Source organism: Mustela nivalis, assembly GCF_964662115.1.
Source record: "Mustela nivalis genome assembly, chromosome: 5".
Taxonomy (NCBI): domain Eukaryota; kingdom Metazoa; phylum Chordata; class Mammalia; order Carnivora; family Mustelidae; genus Mustela; species Mustela nivalis.
In genome coordinates, this window is record NC_139024.1 from 129,488,501 (window position 1) to 129,501,817 (window position 13,317).

Sequence of the window (13,317 nt, forward strand, 5' to 3'; positions counted from 1 at the left end):
TGAAAATAAATAAAATATAAATTTTAAAAATATTAGTTTTTCGTAAACTACAAAAAAAAAGAAAAGCGCTCCCATTTATAGCATACACTTTATGGTTCACAAAGAACGTGCCAACAATAAAAATAATGATGGGAAGGGAAATTTTTTTACTGTTACAATTCATAGAAAAGGAGGTACAGGGAAACTGAATGAAAGGGAATAACAAAGTAGGTTCATAAGTCAATCTTCCTTGTAAAAAAATTAACCTTAAAGTGCGTTTCTGCCACCTCTCTACTGTGTGATATGATAAATAATGACCACGATACATGAATTATTGTTCGGGGTTTTGAAAAGCATAATAGCTTTATACCAACACTTGAGCGTGCCACCCATGCTCTCCCGCGTGAGGCCCTGCTGTCCCGCTCCTGCTGCCTGCTGCCCCTTCCCGCCCCAAGGCTACTCCTGACCACCCTGGAGATGAGGAGACTGCTCAGACAGATCCTGGGCAGGCATCTCAGCTCAGGCCTGTGCTGGGGCAGCTGGTTCCTGGCTTTGGGCGCAATCTGGAAGCCAGCAAACTGACCCAAGTGTGCAGCCTGCATTTAGGACTGATGACCTATTCACAGCCAGGCCAGGCGCAGACACCTGCTCAGGGAGCCAGGCTAGGAGGCTGCCCAGCACTGGCGCTGGCAACACTTGCAACACTTGCAGCCCGCCAAGGCTTCGCCCCCCACCCCAGGCCGGCCCGGGCCTCAGGAGGGAGGGGGGCAGGGGCGGCGCAGAGAAGGGGCATTGCTAATTTCCAAAGCGGGAAGTGAGCTTGCTGAGGACTCAGGAGGGAGGGTCGGGGGCCGGGCAGGAGCAGCCCGGAGAAGGGGCTTTGCTAATTGCCAAGGCAGGATGTGAGCTCTGGGAGGACTCAGTGGAGAGTCTGGGAGGAGGTGGAGGGGCTGGTGGAGGAGGGGCGCTCAGCGCCAGGGTGCTGTGCTGCAGCCCAGTCGGGACTGCAGGACCCACCATACCGCCGCCCTCGCCGCCCGTGCGCTCCCTGCTCCAGCCTAGCCCCCGAGGCCCCGCTGTCCCATTCCGCCGCCTGCTGCCCCTCCAGGCCCCATGGCTTCTCCGGAAGACCCTCTGCTCACAGGTAAAGTGACACCGCGCCGCGCCCTCACCTGGAGCAGAAAACGGGGGCCAGGAGCTGGGGGGGGGCGGGGCCCAGCCTCCAGCAAACCCCATGGCACCGGGACCACCTTGGACGCGGCGCCGCACCCCGACCCCCAGGGGTCGGGCCAGGCACAGCGCTGCCCGAGGTATTCCCCCCCCAAAAAGGGGCGGGCTAGCCCCCATCGTTTGGCACCCCCTCGCGCGGGTCAGAGCCTTCTGCCATTCCAGGCCACCCAGAACCCAGAGAGTGAGGCCTTAGGTGCTTTCTTGTGACAGATTCAAGGCAATTCTTCGACTTTGGGACTTCAGAGTTAACATAGTTTTCATTTGTGATTATTATTTTTGTGTGGGGGCCATAGCTTTTCTTGTGACCTATGGTTGTTTTCACTCCCGGTTCTGAAGAAGCCCCTAAATCCTAACCCTGTTGAGGACTCTGAAAACTCTCAGAGCAGCAGTGCTGGGCGACAGTGTGGACACATGGTTTGGTTTCTCCTCTGGCCTGATTCTGTGGCAGCCCCGCTCTGTCCTCCTCAGACTTCAGAGCAATATCTGAACAAGTGGAGAAGGGACCAGGGGGTCAGGAAGGTGGCTACCGAAGAGTGACTTCTCTGGAGGGTGACTGAGCTAGCAAGTGAGCATGTTAGTCCAGCTCTGCCTGCAGTCGGGATGGAGCTGAACAGGGCCCAGGGAAGGGGAGGAGGAGCAGAGAGCTGGGACAAAGGGAACAAAGAGGAGATCCAGATGAAGGGAAGTAAAGGGGAGGAAAGAGAAGAAACTCTAGAAGTCAGGCATGTAGAAAGGAAAAGGGATGAAGTGGGCATTGGGAAAGGGCACCACCAGGGAAGGAGAGAGGGGAAGGGAAGAGGGAGGAAGAGAGGAAAGGGGAAAGGGAGAAGGGAGGAGTCAGCATGCCAGGGTTCCCTCTGCATCTGAAGAAGAGGTGGCTGGTCCAGCTTGTCAAACAGGGTGCTCACTCTTTGGTCCCAGTTTCTGCTCCCAGTGCTACTGGGCTTTTCAAGGAAGGCAGGCTGTCCCCTGGGACCTACTGGAGCCCACTGGAGCCCACAGGAGGGTGAGAGAGGTAAGATGCCACCGGGTCCTGTCCTGAGCTGCTCCCAGCCACCAGCCTCACCACATGGTGCAAGAGGGACCCCAGAACAAAGGAAGGACACAGGCCCGCATGTCTGCCCCTAGCCCTGGGCACTTAGCTCATCGCAGTGAACCAAACCGCCTCCTCAACCCAGGCTTTCAAAGCCTCCTTCTTCGTTCCTGGCTTTCATGTCTGTAAGAACATGAGCCAGATCTAACTCATCTCCAACAGACAATTCTGACTCACCCCGTGTCAGATTTTTATGAGTGGCTGTGATAGAGTAAGATAGCAATGCTCCAACAAATGGACTGTTTTCTCCCACTTGACCTCAACAGTCTTATACATTTTCTTAGCGAAAACATCTTGTCTCCTTCCATTAAGCTCATAACGTGGTCTAATAGTATACATGTGCCTTCGTTAGATGCAAAGCGATACAGAGGTCCTTTTTTTTTTTTTTTTTTAATTTTACAAGGTAAAGTTAGTGAACACATCCAACTTGACGAATACGTCTCTAAAATGTCAATCCAGGCAAAGCTTTTTCTGCCTACAGTTTGGAGCCTACGTGGTAACCTTTTTAAAATGCTTTCAGTCCCTCAGTGAGGCTCTTAGAAGCTAGCCAGGGCTTACTACGTGCCAGGCACTGTGTCAGGTGTTGGAGCTAAAGGGAAGGAGAGCTTGGAGGCTGGCTGGGGAGGGACATCCATGACACAACCACAGCTAGAAACAGAGGCCAGTGCTAGAAAAGAGAGAGCAGGCTGCATGGAGAGTGTGTACCATGGGGCTAGTTAGCTCACGAATAAGTGGGAGTAACTGGAGTGGGGAGATGGGGGAGAGGAAGAGGGTCTTCCCATCAATGGGAATCACCTGTGCTTGGAGGCAGGCACCATGAGGGGTCTCCACAGGAAGAGGGAGGCAGTGTGGTTGAAGGGCAGAGAGATGGGGCAGAACAGGCATCAGTCAGTTGGAGGGGTATGAAGAGACTGATGGGAGGATTATGGGTGCCTTTGGAGGACTGGGAATTTGTTAGAAGATCAGTGCAGATTTCTATGGAGACAAATGCCAGGAACTGATAGGTCTTTGAAAGGTCACTCTGGCTGCCTTTTGGCAAAGGGGTTGGTAAAAGGCACTTGCAGGTGTGAACACACCAGGTGGGAGGTGAGTGCAGGAAATCAGGTGAGGGAGCATGGGAACTTTGTCAGGGGGTATATAATGGAGAATAGCCTTTAAGGAGTTCCACAAATTGGCACCAGCTGTGGCTTCATTACAGAGCTGGAAGGGGGAGGTGGGTGTGTCCTGGAGGTTACAGAAATTACATGAGAAAGGGATGTCATTTTAGATCTTTTTTTCAACTAGAGGAACTCTCACCTTATTGATAGAATTCCAGAGTGGGAACCGATGGACATGAGGACATCTTTGAAATGTCTGAATATGTTCTTCGACATCTTTGCAAGTGACGAGGAGACCTTGACCTTAGGAGGCCTCGGCCCTCTTTGTAGCCAAAAAGATTTCACCTACAGATTTGGGTTCTCCCTTTTAAAGTCAAGGAGACAGTCCTTCCAAAGGACACCTCCTATCATTTTACCCTCTCATCATACCTCACGTGCTGGGATCTCCAAGACCCTCTGTTCCAGGTTGTGAGTATCCACTTTGGCCGGGCTGGTCTTGCCACCACAGAAAATCTAGAGCTTGTAGTGCTACTAATAACATCATCTAAGACTGTATTTGCTGCCCTCATGGCCTCTTCCCACCATGACTCACTGAAGCTTTTTACACATTGTATCCATTAAGCTATAGTTCCCAAAGCTCATCTTCTCTAGTGCCATTAATTTTTAGGGGACCAGGCAAACCTTAAACTTGTCCCCCTTAATTGGATCCCTGTGCCCCCACAATCTCTTTGAATGCCTTTCACCATGATCCTTGAATGAGATCTGAGACCACTGCTGGTACCTAACACTTTTTGGCACCTTGTCTGTTAGGTTCTTGGAAGAGGAGGTGGCTATGGAGGTGAGTGGGGATGGGAGTGGGAGGATTTCTCCCTTCACTTCCCTTTTTGTTTTTTCAAATAATGGGTTTTGAGGGGGAGGGAAAGGTTAACCAGACCATTTATTTTCAATCTCCCATCCATAAAATGTTTACCACTCCCCACTGGAAGAATTTAGATCTTTCGTTTGAATCTCCAGGAAAATCTCCCAAACCCAGACCACCACCATGTGGATTCAGCCATCTTCTGATTCACCTCCAGATTGTCTCCTCCTAACTGCTCAAGCCACAGGTTAAGGGCGAAATGTTCAATGCCCAAGCAATTAAGTGGGGAACACGTTTAAGCAATTGCATGCAGCTCTGTATCTGCATACAGGGGGTCTCGCCCAAGCCTTTCCAACCTCAGCAAAACAAGACAAAGCCCCAGCGATCTGGGGTATATATCATTCATTCATTCCTGGGTTCAACACTCATGGCGGATCCCCACCAAGACAGTGGGAGAGCAAGGACTGGAGAAATCCTGGAAGCTGAAGTCTGAGGAGGATTTCAAATTCAAGTCAGAGATGAAAGAAACATCTGGACTCGGTCCTCAGATACATGCAGTATTCTGAACTGAGGCTAGAACCAGAGACCATTCTAATGAAAGGCCTCTACAGGTGGGCTCTCACAGGTGGGCTCCGACTCAGTTTCCTGGATATTCATTCATAAAATAGCTCTTCGGGTCAACATGCAGACGAAAACCATTTAATAAAACTGACAATGAGGAGAGGAAAGGGAAGCCGGAAGGCTTTTGAATGGGGAGAGAGGAAGAGCCAGGGCAAAAAACCAAGAATCCCTCCCTGCCCTCCTTGCTGCCAGGGAGGTCTGAGGGACTAGTTTCCACCTGGGATCCCAAGTCCAGAACAAAAGCAGCGGGGCCACGGCGGGGGAGGGAAGGGGGTCCTCAGCACACACTGTGGGGGTTCCGAATAATGGGGGCTAGCGCGCCCGCTGGCAGGGGGCACCTCGCAGGGCGCTGTCCCCAGCCCGACCCCATGCAGACCCGGATTCTGCCCAGCGTCCGGGGTGGTCCCGGTGCCCTGGTGTTCCCGGGAGGCTGGGTTACAACAACCCCCCTCCCCGCCCCCAGGTCGCGTCCCCCGCTTTCTGCTCCAGGTGAGGGTGAGGCGCGGTGTCACTTTACCTGTGCACAGAGGGTGGTCAGGAGAAGCCTTGGGGCGGGAAGGGGCAGCAGGCAGCAGGAGCGGGACAGCAGGACCTCACGCGGGAGCGCATGGGCGGCGAGTCCGGTGGGTCCTGCAGTCCCAACTGGGCCGCAGCACAGCACCGCGGCGCTGCGCGCCCCTCCTCCTCCAGCCGCTCCACCTCCTCCCAGACTCTCCGCCACATCCTCCTTGAGCTCACTTCCCACTTCAGCAATTAGCAAAGTCCCTTCTCCTGGCCGCCCTCGACCCGCCCCCGCCCCCATCCCTCCTGAGTCCTCAGCGAGCTCACTTCCCGTTTTGGCAATTAGCAAAGCCCCTTCTCTGCGCCGCCCCGCCCCCCTCCCTCCTGAGGCCAGGCCGGTGCTGGGGCGCGGGGCGAAGGCCCAGGGGGCTTGTAAGCATTGCCAGCTCAGGCGCTGGGCAGCCTCCTAGCCTGGCTCCCTGAGCGGGTGTCCGCGCGTGGCCTGGCTGCTAAAAGATCATCAGTCCTGTTCACCGTGGCTGCACTCTCTGGTCAGTTTGCTGGCTTCCTGATTGCGCCCAAAGCCAGCTCCAGCTTCCCCAGCACAGGCCTGGGCTGAGATGCTTGCCCAGGATCTGTTGAGCAGTCTACTCATCTCCAGTCAGGGATGGCACTTCGACCTGGATGTTTGGGTTTTTTGTTTGTTTTTTGGTCATTGGTTATTACATGACCTCCAGGGTAGGTGCTCCACAAAGGGAGTGAAAACAGGACACCTGATATATAGGCATATGGCCATTCTTCCTTCTATTTATGGAATATCAATTTATAAGCTTTCCTCCATATGAAAAATGCCAAATACCAGAATAAAGGGTCATCTAATACAAATAAAGGATAGAATTAAAGAATTCTGGTAAGCCATTTCATTTTGAAAAATGGTGCTCTATTGTTGCTGAGTTGTGGTTTTCAGTTACATAATATCTGATAAGTGTAGAAGTAACATGAGTGTTACGTGAGATGAGAAATGGTTTATAATTAAGATAATTTTAAAAGTACAGATAAATACAAATTTGTAAACATAGCATTATGGAGGAATAAAAATAAATGATAGCTACACACTCTAAAGTGAATAAATCTTGGAAAGTTAATAGAGAAGTAAAACAAGGGCAGTGCAAAAAGTATGGTACATTTTTATGAAGTTCAAACAAATTCTGTGAAACCATAGATGGACATAAAGATACTATTATGTATCAAATATTGTAAAAATTAATCAAGGAAATAGCAAACATAAAATAACCAAAGCATACAAACTTGGGTAGATACAATAGGTGTGATCATGTTCTACTTCAAAAAGAGATGAGTTAATAGATAAACAGAAGTAACTAGACTTTTTAGAAGTTAATAAAACTTTGCCTGGTATTTCTTAGTAATATAAAATATGTGGTTTTCTAACAAAAACGTTTATCTTAAAAATATTTAAAAATAAATTTCAGGCTACTCATAAGGTTATATTTACTTTTCCACTGAAGGAAAAGCTGGTTGTTGTAGTTGTAGTTGTTTGTTTGTTTTAGTCTCCTCCTAGTTTTTATTATTATAATGTGGAATAAGGAATGTTAGATTGAAAAGTGAATTATTTTATAGACAAAATCATTACTTGATTCACCTCCTAGTACAGCAGATGAAACTCCTGAAAATATGCCCTTTTGCCTTACAGAAGAGTAACAGTTATGCTTACTTCTGAAACATACTTGGTGGTGGCCCTAAATAGTGACACCATAGTAAACATTTTGAATATTTGCAATTAATTTTTATAGTCATAGGGCTCCAAAAGGCACTGCTGGTATCTTAGCAGGTATTTCAATAAAGCTAAAAGTTGCCTGACTGTTTAAAAATATTAACAAGGCACAAAACGGCAGAAGTATTGTCCTCAGATATTATTTTTTTCCATATGCTCCTGATTCCAGACATGACAAGTTATTTTTTTAAAATTTTTTTATAAAAGATTTTATTAATTTATTTGACAGAGATCACAAGTAGGCAGAGTCAGGCAGAGAGAGAGGAAGAAGCAGGTTCCCTGCTGAGCTGAGAGCTCAATGTGGGACTGGATCCAAGGATCCTGGGATCATGACCTGAGCTGAAGGCAGAGGATTTAACCCACTGGGCCACCCAGGCGCCCCCATGACAAGTTATTTTTGATAGATATATACACAATGTATTTTCCAGTTATAAGAAAAATGGTTCTGCTATTTTTAGCCTTTTTTAAAAATTGCATAATTTTTAAAATTAAAAATTTATTTTTTAATGTTTTAATTTTCTTTTCTTTTTTTTAAAAAGATTTTATTTATTTATTTGAAAGACGGAGATCACAAGTAGGCAGAGAGGCAGGCAGAGAGAGAGAGAGAGGGAAGCAGGCTTCCTGCGGAGCAGGGAGCCCGATGCGGGGCTCGATCCCAGGACCCTGAGATCATGACCAGAGCCAAAGGCAGCAGCCCAAACCACTGAGCCACCCAGGCGCCCCAATGTTTTACTGTTAATATACTACTTAGAATATAAAACCAATTCCATTTGGTAAGATATTTACCATTTAAAAAATGGTAATTTTCTCATAGTGTGTTCCCCTCACATTGCTTTATTTTGAATAAAAAAATTTCACACTAAACATAACTGATGCTTTCCTTTTGATTGTCCCTCTGTTGGTCATACTGTATATGAGGCATGACAATTAGTTTTACAAAATTTATTCATGTTTGTTGATATGTTTTATCATCACTAATTTTCCCTCCCTTATCTAGATTCCCGAGCTTTCAGACAGGTGGACACTTCAATAAACCATACCCAAGGGATGTATCAAGTACTTCTTAGACATCTCTCAGATCCTTGAGGTCTCATTTTACCTAGGGATTTGCAAAAGGCTCTGCCAGAGGCACCACTGTGACAACTGATGACCATGGTCTATCTCCTGCTAAGCTCAAGAGGTCACTGGTTTCCAAGTTTATCTATACAATTAATGCATTCCAGCAAGTTCTTTGTTTTTTAATATTAACAAACTTACTTTAAAGTTTATATGAAGAGGCAAAGACTCACCATAGTCAACATAGTGTTGAAGGAGAACAAAGACTGAGGACTGACTTCAAAGTTTACCATAACGATGGGGCGCCTGGGTGGCTCAGTGGGTTAAGCCTCTACCTTCTGCTCAGGTCATGATCCCAGGGGCCTGGGATCGAGTCCTGCATTGGGCTCTCTGCTCAGCAGGGAGCCTGCTTCTCCTCATCTCTCTCTCTGTCTGTCTCTCTGCCTATTTGTGTTCCCTCTCTGTCAAAAAAATAAATAAAATCTTTTAAAAAAAGTTGACCATAACGATAATTGTAAGCAAGATATTGTAATACCACAGAAAGACTAGATTAAAGGAACAGAATATATATTATCAATTATATTTTATATTTAATATAAAAGCAAAAGCAATACAAGAGAGCAAAATACAATCTTTTAAACAAATGGTTCTGGAGTAATGGGGAAGCTAAATGTAAAAATATAAAATAAAAATAAAATAAAATAATAAAATAAAATAAATCCAGGCAGATATCATACACTCTTCACAAAAATTAACTCAGATTGGATTATAAACCTAAACATGAAACATGTAGAAGGTAATATAGAAGAAAATTTAAATGACCTTGGTTTTGGCAATAACTTTAGCTACAAAAGCACAAGCACTGAATTTAAAAATGTCTACTCTGTGAAACACAATGCCAAGAGAATGAAAAGGCAAAGCACAGACTCTGAGAGAAAATTTGCAAAATACACATCTGGCAAAGGACTGTTAATCAAAAATACACAAAGACCCCTTAAAAGTCAACAATGGGGAAAAAACCTGATTAAAAATGAGCCAAAGACCTTAGCAGATACCTCACAAAAGAAAATATTACAGATGGCAAATAAGCATATAAAAAGATGCTTCACATCATAGGTCATCAGGAAAATGCAAATTAAAACAAAAAAGAGATACCAGTACATACCCAGAATTCAGAACACTGACAACAGAACATGAAATGTTGGTGAGGATGTGGAGCAACAGGAATGTTCTTCCATGTCTATTGAGAATAAAGAATGGAAAACAACTTGGCAGTTTCTTAAAAAACTAAACATATTCTTGCCAGATGATTCAGCAGTAGCAGTTCTTGGTATTTATCCAAAGAAGATGAAATCTATACTCACAAAGATGTCTATAGTAGTTTTATTCATAACTGACAAAAGCTTGGAAGCAACCAGGATATCATTCGAAGGGGAAAGGTCAAATAAAGTGTAGTACATGCAAACAATGGAATATTATTTAATGCTAGAGAAATGAATTATCAAGCCATGAAAAGATATGGATATAAATATTTAATAAATATTTGATTTTAGGCTTCTACCAGTCTATCAATAGTATTAGTATATTTTCACAGTGAATGCTCAGCATTCATGAATTTACCTAATAAAATATTTTGGGTTCAATATTTTAAATACTTCAACCTCTATGATTATAGTCCTAATAATTTTGAATTGGGGTAAATAAACCTTAATTTTTTGTAACTTGTTTCTTATTGCAAAAGAGCTCAATGAAATTTTAGAAAATAAAAATTTACAGAAAAAAGTTTAGTTTACTATTGCCAAATAATTTAAAACTTTATCTTATATTCAAATACATATATTTTTCTAAATTGATTCATATGCTACTAAAACCAAAAACTTTTAGTTATACTAGATTTCATATCATGCAACCAATGCCAGAAAGCCATCTGTCGATGACTTGTCTTAAATAGAGTTAAGATGGGCGTTATAACAATGCAAGATGGAAACAAAGATAGTATAACAATTGAGTGTTACATAACTTTTCTGTTTTGATCAAGTTACTAATCTACAAAAGGCTTTTATCAGTGACAGACTTGGGAATTTAACAAAACTTTTAAACTAGCATGTGCGACTCATTCCTAGAAAACAACACAACCAATAACACTTTATTTAGATTAAATCATGACTATTTCTCCATTTGAATAAAAAAGGTAGCAACCCCAATAAGTTTATTGAACGTGAAAAGTTGAAATGCTGTAATGCTCCTAAGGAATCAAATGATCCAGTCATGAATTACAAAAAAAATGATATTAATACCAAAGTGTTTGTATAATTGTAATGTACAACTGCCCATTATCGTTCAAGAGTGTAGGCTTGTACAAGAACTCTATAAAAGAACTCCACTTCTAAACTGTGGAAAATATGTTCCCTTTCTCCCTTTATACAACTATTAAGCCATTCATTTAGCTTTTAAAATATCCACTTAATACAGGCTTTTTACTCATTTGAACCCGGCAGCAGGGTTCTATTCTTATTGCTTACATCTGAAGGATAGACTTCTAGCGTAAGAGGTAAAGCCCATATAGGATCCCAATAATAACAACAAAATACAGTTTAGTGATCCCTTACAATCTTCCAGCTACCTTTCTGAGAATACTTCAATTAATAAAACATATAAAATAGCTGACCAGAAAGAGCTTACATTCTTTTGAAATATAATAGTGAAATAAACCAATAATAGAGGGGCGCTTCGGTGGCTCAGTCCATTGAGTGACTGCCTCTCGCTTGGGTCATGATCTCAGGGACCTGGGATGTAACTCCGCAGCAGGCTTTCTAGGCAGTGGGGTGTTTTCTTCTTCCTCTGCGCACCCTCCCAATTCTCTCTCTCTCTGTCTCAAATAAGGAAATAAACCAGTAATAGAATAATGATTGATGGTTGATGGTGATAAGTGTTACAAAGAAATACAAGAAAGGTAAAAGCCATTGGAGAATGCTGGGATGAAAGTTAATTTTATTTTGTGTTGGGTGGTTATATCTCATTTAGGAGATGTTATTTGCACAAAGACCCAGGAAGTGAAGGAGGGTGTTATACAAATATTAAAGGAAAAGATTGCTCTAGGCAGAGCAAGTAAGTATATAGACTTTGTGTGAACAGCTTGTCAGTTACTTTTGAGGAAAAGCAAGGAGGCCAATGAGGAGTTCATAGTGGTGGAGAGAGGAAGAACGTATTGATGTATGACCTTCTAGTACATTGAAACGCCTTCAGTTTTTATTTAATATGAAAGGGGAAGATACCAAAAGACTTTCAACAGCAGAATAAAATCATCTGACTTGATTTTTAGGTTAAGTTGCTGTACCAAAATAAATTTGCAGGGAGAAAGGAGTGCAGTATGTGTGGAAGTGGGGCTATCAATCAAGTCAATAATTCAGGAACATATGATGGTGTTTTTAGCATGCTGGGTGGTAATAGAAGTGGTGAGGTATGGTTTTCATTTTGTATATATTTTGATGGTGATATTCTGGTGAACAGGATGGGGTATGTGCAGGACAGACAATATCAACATTTATTTTACCTGCACAAACAGAAGGGTGGAGTCTTCATTCCCTGATATGGAGAAAACTCTGAGTTCAATTGTTCTTTGTCATTAAGTGGCATAGTGATGATGTGGATTTAGCCAGACAGTGAAAGAGAACAGTAAGCATAGTGTTAAGCGGTAAGACATTATAATACATTTGAACAACAAAAAACGTTGTGTTGGATCATGTGTTTATGTGAGTAAATAAATAAATAAAGCTTCCTGGGGTTCTGATAGAGGTAAAGAAGACTACTATATGATCCAAAGGGGCATGTGCACTAAATGTTTATAGCAGCAATATCCACAATAGCCAAACTATGGAAAGAACCTAGATGTCCATCAACAAATGAATGGTATATATATATATACGATGGAATACTATGCAGCCATCAAAAGAAATGAAATCTTGCCATTTGTGATGACATGGATGGAACTAGAGGGTATTATGCTTAGCAAAATAAGTCAACCAGAGAAAGTCACTATCATATGATCTCTCTGATATGAGGAAATGGAGGTGCAATGTGGGTGCTTGGGGGACAGGAAAAGAGTAAATGAAACAAGATGGGATCAGGAGGGAGACAAACCATAGGAGACTCTTAATCTCACAAAACAAACTGAGAGTTGCCGGGGGGTGGGGAGGGTAGGGAGAGGGTGGTGGGGTTATGAACATTGGGGAGGGTATGTGCTGTGGTGAGTGCTGTGAAGTGTGTAAACCTGGCGATTCACAGACCTGTACCCCTGGGGCTAATAATGCATTATATGTTAATTCAAAAAAAAAGAGGAAGAAGAAGACTACTATAAATCAAATGCTATAGTTTTCAGCAAAGAGTGTGTAATCAGGCATATTTTATTAAAGTAACCATGTAAAATGATGGTTGAAAATTGGAATAACAGAAAACATAAAAATTAGAGATTTTAAAAAGAGATCTGGGACAGTGTAGAGAATATAATCAATGATATTATAATAGTGTTATATGGTGACAGATGGTGGCTATATTTATAGTGATCATAGAATAATGTATGGAGATATTGAAAACCTGAAACCAATGTAACACTGAATATCACTATACTCAAATAAAAAAATAGTAAAAATAAAACATTTTACTTTAAAAAGATAAAAAGAGGGACAAGAATTTGTAAAGTGGGGGCGCCTGGGTGGCTCAGTGGGTTAAGCCACTGCCTTCAGCTCAAGTCATGATCTCAGGGTCCTGGGATCGAGTCCCGCATCGGGCTCTCTGCTCAGCAGGGAGCCTGCTTCCTCCTCTCTCTCTCTCTCTGCCTGCCTCTCTGCCTACTTGTGATCTCTCTGTCAAATAAATAAATTTAAAAAAATATTAAAAAAAAAAGAATTTGTAAAGTGAGTTTCAAAAAGCTTAAAGATGAGGCGAAGAAATACTCTGAACCTTGAGGAAAACACCATTTTGAAAATTCTTCCCATTTTGAGAAAACTCATATGAATCAATACCATAAAAGAACCCATTTTAACTGAGAGATATAATGAATGCTCAAGGAATAATTTTATGACAGGATAAT